The sequence below is a fragment of the Octodon degus genome, unplaced genomic scaffold (genome assembly GCF_000260255.1).
Source record: "Octodon degus isolate 3935 unplaced genomic scaffold, OctDeg1.0 scaffold00089, whole genome shotgun sequence".
Lineage (NCBI taxonomy): Eukaryota > Metazoa > Chordata > Mammalia > Rodentia > Octodontidae > Octodon > Octodon degus.
In genome coordinates, this window is record NW_004524665.1 from 10,674,874 (window position 1) to 10,688,177 (window position 13,304).

Consider the following 13,304-nt stretch of genomic DNA (forward strand, 5'->3'; position numbering starts at 1 on the left):
CGTCTTCCCAGGTGAGTTCCCAGACAGCAGTTCCTGGTGACTGTTGGAGCCGCATTGTGTCAGATGCCTGATGTCACTTCTGCCCATTCCCACCCCACTTACCCAGGCCCCTGGTACAGGGCTCCCATGAAGCTCAGGGGACACTGCCCTGCTGCCTCACTTATGGGTACCCTGCCCTGTCCCAATTCTGAGTTCCACTTGCTCTGCATGAGAACAAGAAGTTTATAGATGGACACTTAGACACACCTCCAGGTATGTCCATATGAGGCTCAGCTGTGGGATGGCCTGCTTGGTGCCTACATGCATATGTGCACGCAAATCTTGTTCCTGACATACCATGTCTACTGGGCTATAGTCACTCATCCACACCAACCCCATCACCAGTCTCCTGTACTCTGAGTATCCCTGTCACTGCCAGGATGCCCAGAACACCCTGTCCTTGTCTACTATGTGTCCCTGTCTTGCCAGATGTGACCCTCTACTCACTGGCCCTGTCTAGCAAGTGTGCAGATGGTTTGGGGTGGGACAGCCACCTAGAAGTCAAGTGGAGGCCCCTCTACTTATGGGCAGGGTGTGGGTATCCAGAGCCACCTTCCAAGATTTGTGGCCTTGGGCCCCTGGGGATGGTGGTGTGATGGGATATGGGACCCAAAGATGTGATTGGTGGTGGGTAAAGACTGTTCAGTCTGAGCAGGAGGATCTGCTCTCAGAGAGGAGAGCAGAGAGCTAGGGTGGGTGCCATGAGGAGCCTAGGCTGAGATCTTAGTGTAGTGGAGGGTAGGTGGTATGGAATCCTGCTATGACTCCACCTGGCATGAGTGCACTGTGAGGTCCCTGGCCACTTTGTGGCACGTCACAAAACCAATAGACACCAAAACCAAAGGGACATTTTGGAGCGCTTTATTAGCTGAGCTCAACGGCAGCACTCTCCCCAGAAAACTGACAAGAGTGCTCACCTAGCTGGAGTGACACACAGTTTTTAAAGCAGAAAACCACAAAAGCAGGGGGAAGAGGGGAGAGTTAAAAGTCATGCCCGAGGGTTGACACTTTGTTTTTGTAGACAAGGTCATAGTCTGTAAAACCCTACAGGAATATGTCCTTATTTGGCTTAGGCATTGTTTTTGTTCCTGGTCGGAAGGACATCTGATGACAGTTTAACCCATTTTTAAGCATTCTGTTTGTTCCCTTAATCAGAAGGACAGTTTAACTCATTTTGCAGAATGTTGAGGAACATTTCTTCTCTCAGAATGCTGAGAAACACTTTTTTATTTGTACAAACAGTCACATTTTGCAGTTAGGCATGGGTGGTAGTGTACAAAAGAAATCAAGGTTTTACAAAATGGAAGTTACAAAGCTTGTTATGAAATAGAGTTGATTAAGCCAGCTTACAACATTCCCCACTGGTTTTAGTAACTGAGTCAAATCCTTGACTTGTTGGGGTCATATTTATGTAATGGCAGTTGTTGGTATCCTTTTGCTTTTCTTTTTTGTTTTGCAGAACCGAGGATTGAACTCAGGCCCTTGTGCTTGCCAGGGAAGCGCTTATTTCACTGAGCCATCTCCCCAGCTCCCCTTTTGCTTTTAAAATTAACAATTTTGCAACCTGGAACTTTGTCTGGATATGGTTTAACAGCCATTTAATAATTCAGGGCCCGATCCTGAGGACCAGGAACAGGAGTATGAGGGAGCCAGCTAGGGCTGAGAGCAAGGTGGTTAACCATGGGGAGAGTGGAAATAAACTCTGAAACCAATTTTGTTCCATATATAGTTGTTCTCTCTCCTGTGGTCATTTTTTAAGTTTATTTGTGCTATCTTGGATAACTCCTGAGTGATTGGTGTAGAAACAACATGCTTTACCCAGGGCCACACAAAGTCCCCTTTTTTATGAATATTAGGTCTAGTCCTTGCCTGTTTTGGAGGACCATTTTACCTAATGACCCTAGGGATTCTTTTAGTCTAAGAGACTGAACTCTCGAGAGCTGCCAGATCTTTGTCAATGAGGGTGTTTAACTTATGATAATTTTTATCTCCTATGATTAAGCTAGATGCCCCAAGGGCTGTAGCCCCAGTGAGGCCCAGTCCCAGTAGAATGGGTACCAAAACAGGATTAGCTCTTTTAATTCTGGTTAGGTCTGACTCTAAGTAGAGATGTTTGCGACCCCCATCACCCAAATACCAATACACCTGAGGAAAGTGTGGACCAGAATGCAGAACTCAGGCTGGTGGGCAAATGCACCAAGCATTATACAAGGAGTGATGCCATTAGTACAAGCAAACCATGACCCAGAGGGAGCCCTCAAATGTTGATTAGCAGGATAGGAGTGATTATAAATGATGAAAGCATTTGAGCAAAAATCTAGATATGGGCTTTTTGCTAGATTATAGTTAGGAGAATGGAAGTAAGCTCCATTTGTTCCTTGGATGTTTCTGAGGGTGAGGATTGGCCGTTGGCCCCACCAACATGGTGAACTGTCTTTAGTTCCAGTAGAGTTGACTATGTTGATGGTCGGATTGGTACCTAGGGAGGTATATATAGTGAGTTTTGTATAAAAGGGAGGGGCTGGGTCTAAACATAGCCAACAATGGTGATGTTAGGGTTGGTGTTTATCAAATTATTCTGACATGCGGTCACCATTGTTAATCTATGTAAACAGCAAGGAACATTAGTTAACAACAAAAGTCTGAGTAGGTGGTTTTTTTTTTTTTTTTATAACTCTAGAACAAGCAATATCTCCCATGTCCCCACTTTTTTATTTTATTTTATTTTATTTGTGTGTGTATATGTGTGTGTGTGTGTGTGTGTGTGTGTGTGTGTGGCCAGCTCAGCCCACCAGGGGGCGGGGCTGGCTGGCATGTGGTGCTGGGGGATTGAACCGCAGTCCCTGTGCTTTGCTAAGCTTGTTCTAAGTAGGTGCTTTAGACCACTGAGCCATCTCACCAGCCCCTCCCCACCTTTTTTGTGCCACCTCTTATCAGCCAGGTAGTTTTTTTCTTTTGTCTTGAGTTCTGGCCCACAGTGGGGAGCATCTGTCTCTCTCAAGTTGTAAGTCACCTTGTCTTTAATTTTGTCTTTTTGAGGGCCTAGCCCTATCTGACTGCCTAGAATATTTTTATCTAACTTAGGCTGTCTATAACATTTTTCCCTCTGAAGAAGTAACCCAAACTGCCATGAGTGAAGTATAGGCGATGACCAGTCTAACTGCTTCAGGCTGAAAGGGGTCGTAGTTGTTGACCGGCAGTCAGAGATACTCTCCAGAGGTTTTACCTAAAAGCCCTCAGTAGACACCAGGCATTTTTATCTTGGGTAGGAGCAGTAGCTTTAAATCTGAAGAAGGCAAAGCCAAAGAAGCAATTAAATAATAACATCAACAGGATGCATTAATCACTTAGCAGATCTGGAATGTAATAGCCTTTAAAAGTTTGTAATTATAAAAACATTAGTCAGACATTTTGTAGGTCTATTAACAGATATCTCTTAAATGTGGGGTTTAATCCCTTTTATCTTTTTATGGCAATTGGGTATTGTCTCAAAGTGGCCTGGGTAATGTCTCATCAATTTTGTTAATACCTGTGGCACATGAATTGTCAGAAATAGGGAAAACACCAAGTACTTTCCAGTTTACAAGTGGGATCACTGGCTGTGTAATTACAGACAAATCTGCATGAGCTTTTATCAAACGTCTTAACAGGCTTTTTCCTTATATATTGGCAGTTTTGGCAGTTAACATGGGTTCTCTCAGGCTGAGGGGGAAGACCCATGACCACCTCAATCTGAAACTTTTTCTGACTCCATCATGAATGCTTTTTTTTTTTTTTTCCTTCTGTAGCAGCTTTGGACCTTTTTTGTTTGAAATGTCTCTTCTCTCTTTCTGGATCCAGGGAAACATAACTTTTCCCCATTTTTTGACTGGCCTTCTTTTCTGTAGGCTGCTAGTATCAACACTCTCATTTCCCATCTATAATTCCATTCTGTATCCTTTCTACTATGAAACACCTCAACTCAGAAAAATCTATTTCTGTAAATCCTTTATTTTTTTGTGAGCAGAATATTTATTGAGAGAAAGAAAGCTCCTGTCCTGAGAGAGGGACAGGAGGGGGGGGGGGGGGGAGCCCGAGCGGGTAGTTCCCTGGGAAGCTGTCTCTTCCAGGGATTTTTATAGTGTAAAACCTTGAGGGGCTAAGGTGGAGAGAATGGGAACTCGCTTAGGTGGGCAGGAGGTGGGACAAAACTATGGTCAACCAATGGGATTACAAGCACCATTGCTCAGGTAAAACTGATTAAATCCAGTATCAAATGGGAACGTGAGTCTCATAGCAAGCGGGCATGAATATGGGACAGGGTCTTTTCCTGTTGGGGGTTGAGCTAGTGACTCATTTGGGCTCTTTCAAGTTGATTGATACTATTTAGGATATCAATCCCTAATGTCCATCCCTAGGGAAGTATGTAGCTATGCTTCCTCTTTTTGTCTTGGTCTTCAGGTGTGGCCCATATGGGAGTGTCTATCTCTTCCAAGTTACAAAGTCACCTTGTCTTCCATCTTGTCTCCTTGAGGGCCTGGCCCTGTCTAACTGCCTATAATATTTCTGTCTAACTTGGCTGCCTGCAACATTTCCCTCTCTGAAGTAACCCAAACTGCCATGAGGGAACTATGGGCTATGACTACTCTGGCTTCAAGCTGAAATGGGTCATAGTTGTTGACCAGCAGTCAGATATATTCTTTAGAGGTTCTATCTAAAGGCCCTCAGTAGACCACCAGGCATTTTTATTACAGCTTTGAATCTGAAGACAAAGGCAAAGAAACTATTAAACATACATTGGCCAAATAAAGACACTAGTCAGAACATTTTTTTTAGGTCCATTAGCATTGATCTCTTAAATGTGGGGTTTAATCCTTTTATCTTCCATGGTCATTGGGTACTGTCTCAAACAAACTGGCCTTTCCTATTATTACTGGGGAACATGAACTACTGGGCATAGGGAAAACATTCAGTATTTTCCCATTTGCAAGTGGACCACTGGCTGGGTAACTACTGACAAATCTGTATAAGCATCTATTGAAAGTTTAATAGGATTTCTCCTTATATTAGCAGTTAACATGGGTTCCCTCAGACTGAGAGGGAAGACACATGACCACCTCAATCTGAAACTTCCTCTGACTCCATCATAAACTCTTTTTCCTTCTCTAGAAGCTGTGGACATTTCTGCTTGAAATGTCTCTTCTCTGTCTGGCTTTCCTGTAGGATGCTAGTATCCTCATTCTTATTTTCCATCTATAATTCCATTCTGTATCCTTTCTAGAAACACCTCAACTGAGACCAATTTATTCCTGCAAAACTTCTTTCTTCTACAGCTTGTGTCAGATATCTGGGGCCCACTGAGCAACATATAACCTTTTGGTTTTAGATTTTACCTGTCTGATTTAGCTGGGTTTTGGTATCTTCTAGAAATAAAAAATTATCTGAGAGATTAGAACATATATAATCAAAGCATGAATATTTAAGCTAACAGGTACATTTATAAACCTTTTTGAGACCTAGCAATAATAACTCACTAGCTTTTAGACCCCTTTATTCATGGAGTCTGACAGTTTGCTGTAAGTCCCTCTAGCTTTAGTTAAGAGAGGTCACACATATGTTAACTATCAACACGAAATACTGTAGTTATATTAAGAACCAACCAGGCTTACATACTCATGAAATACAAAGCATTTAGTCATATTAAACTAATGTCCCATTCAGTGTTTTGGATATGGCCCCCATGGTAAGCGAGGGGCACTGCCAAGTGATTTTTCCTTTCAGTGCTGTGGCTCTGAGTTTTATATCACAAATACAATGCCTGGCTCTATCTATAGGCCCAAGGTTATTGGACACTGTAAGCCAGTTTGTTTAGAACATTTTTATGCTAACAGGTTGTTATCTGTCCTTGGAAACCTGTTTTAACTAGTGAAATACTATAAGTCTTACACATGAATAACAATATATTACATTTGTAAAACATCAGTCTCAGCATCATCGTTTAGTGAACAACCTGAATATATTGCATTACCTCATTTACAGCTAAAGCAATATTATCTTCTAAGGTCTGTTTCTATTGAGGTACGATGGCTGGAAGGAAAGTCAGAGTTGGAGAAGGACAAAGAGACCTGTGCCAATGTCCAGCAATAGGCTGGGTTTCTTTTCCTCCTATAGTCATGATTACTCAGGGCTCCTCCGTGGAGATGGCAGGTAGAGGTAAGTCTGGCCAGAGGGAAGAGGCAGACCCAGGGCCCTTTAGTCCTATTGGACCACCTGGGAAGCTGAGTCTGAGCCCTGGGGCCTCTGCCTCAGAGTGCAGTCTCATTTCTAGTGGCTGACTTGGCAGTCAGGGCAGGGCTTATGGGCCTCCTGAGGCAGTCCCTTTTATGCTGACCTGGCCCCTGACAGCAGTAGCAGATGAACCTCATTGTCCTTGAGCTCTTCTTGGAGCCCAGAAGATCAGATGTAGGGTCTGTTTTGAGGCCGCAACAATTCAGCTGTTTTTGGTCTCTTTGCTTTTTCTCCCTGGTTTTCTCCCAGTTTTAATTATAGGACACTTAAACAGTTTTTATTAATGTATCAAGTGAGTTTTCTGGAGCAAAAGCTATCTATTGTAGCTCTTTTTTAATATCTGAGTAATGAACTTATCTGTAAAAGTAATTGTCCCTTTACTGAATTAGCATCTCACAAAATATGTCTTACCAGTGCCTCTATTAAACATTACAAGAAATCAGAGGGGTGTTTATCTTTTTCCTGGTAAATAGCTGAAACTTAATAACTGAAGGCTTGGTTTTTGTTCTTTTTTAGACCTTTAAGACTACACACTAGAAAATATTTTTTATTACAATCTCCTTCCTAGCTATTAGGCCAGCAGGGGCCTGACTGTTTGTGCTCCAGTGGGAGCAGGTAGTTCCTGTTACAGCTAAACCAAGATGGACTGGCTGTCTATCTTCTGGTTGTTTACGATTAACTGTTTAAAATTAACAATATGACATTTATCTGCAAATGCAACATCAGCTTGTAATGTTCTCTGCCTTTTTATAGAAGTCAAAGCTTGGCTTAAGATTAACATTACATCTTTTTAGTCTAGTGTATAAATCTGAATAAATCTAAAGACAACGTACTTATCAAGGTTATCTAAAGATTTTTTTTTTTTTTTTTTTTGGAACTGGGGGTTGAACTCAGGCCCTTGAGCTTGCCAGGATGCACTTATTCCACTGAGCCATCTCCCCGGTCCCTCTAAAGCTTTTTTAAGATCTGACTTTATCTGTTTTAGGTCACAGAGAAGAAGGTACATAAACTCTGAAAGTTCTAAACTGTCATTTTACTTTTTTAAAAGATATTATCCTTGAAAAACTTGCATAAACTCAGCTAAGGATGGGTGTAGGCTTCTAGGGGCTTGGATTACAGCTGTTCTAGAAGCCCACCCTTTTGAAATGCAAATAGGGGAAGCCTATTTTTAGTAATGGTGGGTGAAGCCGAACTGTCTGGGTCTCCTGTTGCTCACATCTATATTTTAAAACTTAAGTAACAAAAACCTTTTTAATGCAAACCAAATCTGAACATAAGACTTTTTTTTTTTTTTTTGTGGAGCCAGGGATTGAACTCATGCCCTTGTGCTTGCTAGGCAATCACTTATCCTACTGAGCCATCTCCCCAGCCCCGACATTTTTTATAACATCTTTCTAGTTATAAAATAGCATCACAGTTGATACCTTTTTTGGCATTCTATTTCCCAGCAATAGGAATGTGTACAGAAGGACCCATCAGTATGGCATAAAAGGTCAATTTGAAGTGAGCACTTTTTAGGCTACAAAAGTCTCTTTTAGAGATAGAACAATTGGCTGGAGGATTCAGCCCCGTGCACTGAGCCAAATCTCCAGGAACTTGTTTTCCATCTGATCACCTAGGTAAACATTTTTAGCAACTGGACAAGATTTAAACTTGAGGCTCACAGGTGAAACTTACATTTATCATCTAGCAATGAAATTTTACATATTGATAAAAACACATTACTTTAAGGCTGACAAAAATCTCTTACTCGCAATGTGTAACACACAGATGTAAATTATTTTCTTGACAGCCACTGTAGGATGTAAGTGGCTGCCTCAGCCTAATTTCTGAAGGAGTGACTCATTAAGTTCTACTGAAAAGCTCAGGTAGAATTCCAAGTTTACTAGCAGAAAGAAAAAACTACAATAGGTCAGTGGAGATCTTCCTGTGGTCAAGAAAAATTGCCAACCTAATGTCATTTAGCTGGCAAAAGGAGTCACATGTTTTATAGGCATGTATATTTTTTAATCCTGAGCTAGATTTAAAAGTCCCATTTTTAGAAATTTACATAAAATCATCTAGAAGGCTTACAAACATTATTTTTTAGCACTGTTGTCTAAAGTCAAGCAAGGAATATCAGTATGTTTAGCAACTAGTTTGAATGCAACACATACAAATGCAAAACAGTCATAAAATGTCCCATTAAAGAAATATAACCTTATAACATTTTTCTGTTTTAGCTTAGATTTACCAATATATTTTGACTAACATTTTAACAATTGCATAATGAGTTCATCTGTGTACTGGGTGGCAGGCAGAACAAGCAGGTTTTGAGGGTGATGGTTGGGGATCACAGCCGCTTATCAGTAGGAACTGCCAGTGTGACCATGTGGGATTGGCTGGTCATCTGGGAATGGTGCTGGGAACAGCAAACCTTAAGCCATTTCAGAGGGTCATGGACAAGGTCAATTTATGCCTGAATGTGAGGGACCTGGTTAGGGTGTCCCAGACTTCTGAAGATGACTCTCCAGACCTGGTGAGAGACTGAAAGATTAAAAGTGCCTGCTGAGGCCAGGAGACCCCAAGAGAGGGCCTGTCTAGTTCACAAAAAGGTGCAGAGTTATCCTGGATAGACTGGATCACTAAAACTCCAGGCGCAGGTCCTGAAATCTTCAAAGTGGTTAAGAACAAGTTGTAGTGGCAACAAAGAAGCAGAAGCAGACTGACCCATTTTGACACAAAACACAGATTTGAGACAGACAGACCAAGACAAGAATAATGAACACAAATCTGATATCCAGGAAACTCCTGGTACAAATCCAAAATTTACCTGTGTACGCAGAACATAGACTGAGACAAAGACAGACCAAGACAAGAGTAATGAACACAAATCTGATATCCAGGAAACTCCTGGTACAAATCCAAAATTTACCTGTGTACGCAGAACATAGACTGAGACAAAGACAGACCAAGACAAGAACAATGAACACAAATCGTCTATCCAGGAAATTCCTGGTGCAAATCCATATCCAAATCCAAATCCCAAGTCCCTGGCAATTTCTTGGCAGGGAACTTCCAAGGAAGCTTAAGTTGCATGCAACACCTCACAGGGAAAACCAAATACAAAGTGTACCCAATCCAAAATCCAAATTTCAAATTACCTTGTGGCACCGCTGCAAATGGACCAGTCCAGAGTACCAAGTCTCTCAGATAAGTAGCCAGTGGTTCTGAGAGATGGTCCAGGGGTTGGATCAGAGTCTAGGGAGTCCTGTTAAAGGGATCCTGGATGAGCCCCCAAATGTGGCACGTCAAAAAACCAATAGACACCAAAACCAAAGGGACATTTTGGAGCGCTTTATTAGCTGAGCTCAACAGCAACACTCCCCAGAAAACTGACAAGAGTGCTCACCTAGCTGGAGTGACACACAGTTTTTAAAGCAGAAAACCACAAAAGCAGGGGGAAGAGGGGAGAGTTTTACAAAGTTAGTCATGCCCGAGGGTTGACACTTTGTTTTCGTAGACAAGGTCATAGTCTGTAAAACCCTACAGGAATATGTCCTTATTTGGCTTAGGCGTTGTTTTTGTTCCTGATCGGAAGGACATCTGATGACAGTTTAACCCATTTTTAAGCATTCTGTTTGTTCCCTTAATCAGAAGGACAGTTTAACTCATTTTGCAGAATGTTGAGGAACATTTCTTATCTTCTCTCGGAATGCTGAGAAACACTTTTTTATTTGTACAAACAGTCACATTTTGCAGTTAGGCATGGGTGGTAGTTTACAAAAGAAATCAAGGTTTTACAAAATGGAAGTTACAAAGCTTGTTACGAAATAGAGTTGATTAAGCCAGCTTACAACAGCCAGAGGTTCTGCTGCTTCAGGTCCTGCTAGCCTGGCCCATGGCTACTGTGCTTCTGCCCAAGGGTGGGTGGCTCCTCAGCACCTGAGGCCTCACACTTGATAGTCCCAAACCAAGAACTGGTCTCTGTTCTGCTCTGATCCCTTCCCCAGGATGGTGCTGGGTTTGCCACTTGCCAGGAGTGATATCAGCTAAGTTGGGCTCTTCTGTTCTGCTGCTCTCCTCTCCTCCCAACTTCTGATCTGGCTGTGATGCATCTCCCCACAGGGCCCAGGTATGGGCCCAGCACCCAGTACTGGCTGGCCAAGAAGATCAGAGCTCTTCAGATGGGCCCTTCATTCTGAGCATTGGGGGTTCAGGGCTGCCTGGAAGCCCCTGTTCCTTGGTAAGCAGAGGCACCTGGACCTATCTCCACAAACTGCATACTGTGGTGTTTTGAGTTGTTTTCTTCCCCAGCTGCTGACTCAGCAGGGTTGGCCTGGGGTCTTGCAGACGCTCTGAATCCTGTTTCAGGTCGCAATACTGCCTTCTTCCAGCTGGCAGGATGCCTGTCTCTGAGCCTCACTGTCCTTGACCTGCTGGACACTGAGTCACAGCTCCAAACCCTAAGGTGCCTTGCCACATGTCCTCAGCAGCACGGAGCACCGGCCCATGCTTGCTCAGGTGCTACATGTTGCTCAGAGTGCAGGAACCAAGACCCCAACTTGGGAAGGAGACACTGGTTACAGGCCCTCACGGAACTCGTTGTTCTGGACAATGTACTGGCTGAGATGTTCAAGTTGTTCAGGGGACACATGGGGCACACCTATTTTATTTCTGGCTGAGCATCTGTGCTGGGCAGGAGGAACAGGAAGGCACCTTCAAGGGAGAGCACATCCCATGCCTCCCTCCCTGCACAAATGGGATGTGGCAGGCAGTGAGCAGCTGGCTGAGCCATCTACCTACCTTCTCCGCTAGGCTGCTTTGTGCTCAGACAGGCTCTCGGGGCTCTCAGGTGAGGCCAGCAGTGTTGCAGTAGAGTCTGATGGGATAAGGGACACAGAAAGGTTCCAGGTCTCCCTGGTAGCCAGACAAGGGGGAAGGGCAGCTGCCCTTAAGTGCGGGGCCCTGAGCAAGAGGGGCTGTGGGCTTTCCAGCTGCTGAGCCCAGGCTACCTGCTGGCAGTGGCAGTGGGTGGTCACAGGGCTCTTCCCTGGCACGGCCCTGTGTGTCACAGGAAGGCCCATGTGGGATTGGACTCTTCTGGAGTGGAGGCTCGTCCACAATGAACAGGCTTTCACCAGAAGGCCCTCCTGCTGGGCTGTCCAGGCCTGGAGAGGGCACAAAGACAGCACTGTCGTGGCTGTGTGAGGCATGGTCATTGGGCGGTGACACCTATCCTGACTAGGGAGAGCTGGAGTGGTGCCTGTGGTTCTGTTGGTCTTACTGATTTGTAAGAAACTAATCTGTATGAATGTCAGCCATGTCAAACATTTCTGTGCAGTCTTATTTAAAAATTGTATAATTTCTTTAAAAAATGTTTCATGTAAAATCTGTAAATATTTGTAAATATTTATATTTATAAATAAATATTTTTTCTTGTTTCAGTGTTCTTCCTCACAAGTCCTTTTGCTGCCCAGTACTTGAGACAGACTTTTGCTTGGTATAAAGCAGACTTCTAAAGAAACATCTGGATTTGGCCCTGTCCCTTCCTCATTTGTTCAGCAGCTGTCAGGTCCACAATTGAGCCCCAGCTGCAGCGCACAGCTCCTCTCAGCTGTGGGAGGGGCGCGCTTGCTGCTCTGTGTCCACTAGGCTATGCTCCATGGATGGATCTGAGGGTTGGTGGGTGGCTGAGATGCGGCTGGTCCTTCTGGATGCCTGGCCTGGCTTCTAGGGCCTGCCTGGGGATGGAGAAGAGGCCCAGTAAGGAGCCCAGCCTCCCACTCCAACCCCGGAAGTTGCTAAGCTCTTCCTCAAAATGGAACAGTTAAGCCCTTTGACTCAGGTGAGGGGTGAGGGTGTGGCCCACACCTGAGCCAGCAGGTGAGCTTCTGGGGATTTAAGATGGCACTTGGCCCCTGTGGTCACACACCACCTGGTGCCTCTGCCCCGCCCCAGGCAGTTGAGAGCTGGGGGAACCTGGGCAGCAGGGCCTGGGGCCACTCAGACCTCGCCTGCCTGTAACACTGTGGGAGTACCGAGGCAACATGCTGTCCCTGCTGGGTGTCTCTCAGAGGTGAGGTAGGGGTGCAGGGTGGCACAGTGAACCAAGGTGCTTTGCTCCCTGGGAGTCCTGAGAAGCTGGGAAAGGACAGTTTGTCTTGAAAGTCTTGGATTTGGAATTTTATCTCTAAGTCTTCTCTAAATTTGGCCTCTTTTAATTTCATTTCAGATAGCAGAGAAATCCCTTCCTGTCCTTCCCAGGCTTGGGTGGTCATGGGAATCTGGGGCCTGGGGTCCCTTGGAGGTTGGCATGGCCTGAGGTTAGAGTAGGGTTTCTGTCCCAAGGCTAGATCTGTACTAAAGGACAGTCTGAGGCCAGAGTCCCTCACACTTATGTGCATTTTAGGGTGCAGGGCACGGGGCCTTGGAGGGGACAGCATGCCTGCTCCCACTTTTGGGTGCAACTATGGCGTGTACCTCCTCAGGGCACAGGGGAAGTTGGGTTTTCCTTCTCTCTGGAGGGAGGCAGGTGTGGTCTTTAGATAACTTGCAATCTATTACTGCGGGTTGCTGTGGTGTTTTGGGGGTTCCTGCAGGGAGGAGCCTCTGCCGCAGCCCACTTCCTGACTATAGCCAACTTTTCACATGTGACTTATAGAGGCCACTTGCCTGGTGGCATGTGGTAGGGTACTGAGATCCCCTCCAGCTCAGGGCCTCCCTTCCCTGACACCCTCTCTTCCCCCTGACCCCCACACGCCCAGGAGGCTGCTGCTATATCTTGTTTTTACCTTGGTAACAACAAAGGTACTGGGCAGCTGGGCCTCCTGAAACCAGGTGTGGCCTTTCCTGAGGAAGGCCCAAGCTACTGTACAGTTTGAGTGGTCTGTTTCCTGGGGCCTGGGGTGCCCTGGGACACTGGTCTAGGTTCCTGGCTTTGCTGCTGCAGGATGGGTTTCCTGCAGTGGTTGCTAGAGTTTATCTGCTGACAAGAAGGTTCTTTTTTTTTTTTTTTT